The following is a 1,430-nucleotide window of genomic DNA, read 5'->3' on the forward strand; positions in this document are numbered from 1 at the left end:
TGGTTACTACCCTTACAACGGGCACATGTAGGACAGGCGGAAACAAACTCCTTAACATCCGAAATCAGACTAGGCCACCAGAAATAACGAGTCGTCAGCTGGGTCATGCGATGGATACCTGGATGGCAAGTGAACTGTTGAGAGTGTAGCCAATCAAGAACCCTGGGTCTCACAGTCGTAGGGACGTATGTTTTACCAGGAGGACCCCCTCCAGGGTCAGGTTCCCTCCGTTGGGCCTCCTGGATCTCCCTCTCGATATCCCAGGTTAAGGCACCTACGATTAACGAGGGAGGAATAATGGGTTCCTCTTCTTCAGGGGAATCCGGACTAGCCCACAGCCTGGACAATGCATCTGGCTTCACGTTTTTCGAACCTGGCCTAAATGTGATTGTGAAGTTGAACCTCCCGAAAAACAGGGACCACCTAGCCTGTCGGGGGTTCAACCTCTTAGCTGTTTGGAGATAGGCCAGGTTCTTATGATCCGTCCAGATGATGAACGGCACCTCACACCCCTCTAACCAATGCCTCCACTCTTCCAGCGCTAGCTTGATGGCTAGAAGTTCCTGGTTGCCCACGTTGTAATTTTTCTCCGCTGGCGTAAGGCGGCGGGAGAAGTAGGCACAAGGGTGGACTTTGCTGTCCTCGGAGGACCTTTGAGACAGGATGGCCCCAACACCTAAATCCGAAGCGTCCACCTCGAGGATGAACTGAAGTTCGGGGTTTGGATGACGTAGTATAGGGGCTGAAACGAAACGAGACTTTAGCTCATCAAAAGCGGACTGGGCTTCAGCAGACCAGACAAAAGGTTGTTTAGTGGAAGTCAACTGTGTGAGAGGAGCGGCAACCCTACTGTAGTCCTGAACAAATCTTCTATAAAAATTTGCAAAACCTAAAAACCTTTGTAGTTGTCTGCGGTCAGAGGGGATAGACCAGTCGGCAACAGCCCTGATCTTCTCCGGGTCGGTCCGATAATGGCCTTGTCCGAAAATGAAGCCCAGGAAACTGACGGTGGTGACGCTGAACTCGCATTTCTCTGCCTTCACAAATAATTGGTTCTGGTATAGTCGTTGGAGGACTGCTCGCACTTGGGCCCGATGTTGCGTTGGATCCTGGGAATAGATCAGAATATCATCTAGATATACAAAGACAGAAATGTTCAGAAAGTCACGTAGTACATCATTTATGAGGGACTGGAAAACTGCAGGTGCATTTGTGAGACTGAAAGGCATGACCAGGTATTCAAAGTGTCCGAGAGGGGTTTTGAATGCTGTCTTGCATTCGTCCCCCTCCCGGATCCTTACCAAATGGTAAGCGTTGCGGAGGTCCAGCTTGGTGAAGATTTTGGCAGCATGAAGTTGTTGGTGGACAGAGTCAATTAACGGGAGAGGATACTTGTTCTTGATTGTAATGTGGTTTAACCCCCGGTAGTC

Source organism: Kryptolebias marmoratus, linkage group LG14, assembly GCF_001649575.2.
Source record: "Kryptolebias marmoratus isolate JLee-2015 linkage group LG14, ASM164957v2, whole genome shotgun sequence".
NCBI classification, from domain to species: Eukaryota; Metazoa; Chordata; class Actinopteri; order Cyprinodontiformes; family Rivulidae; genus Kryptolebias; species Kryptolebias marmoratus.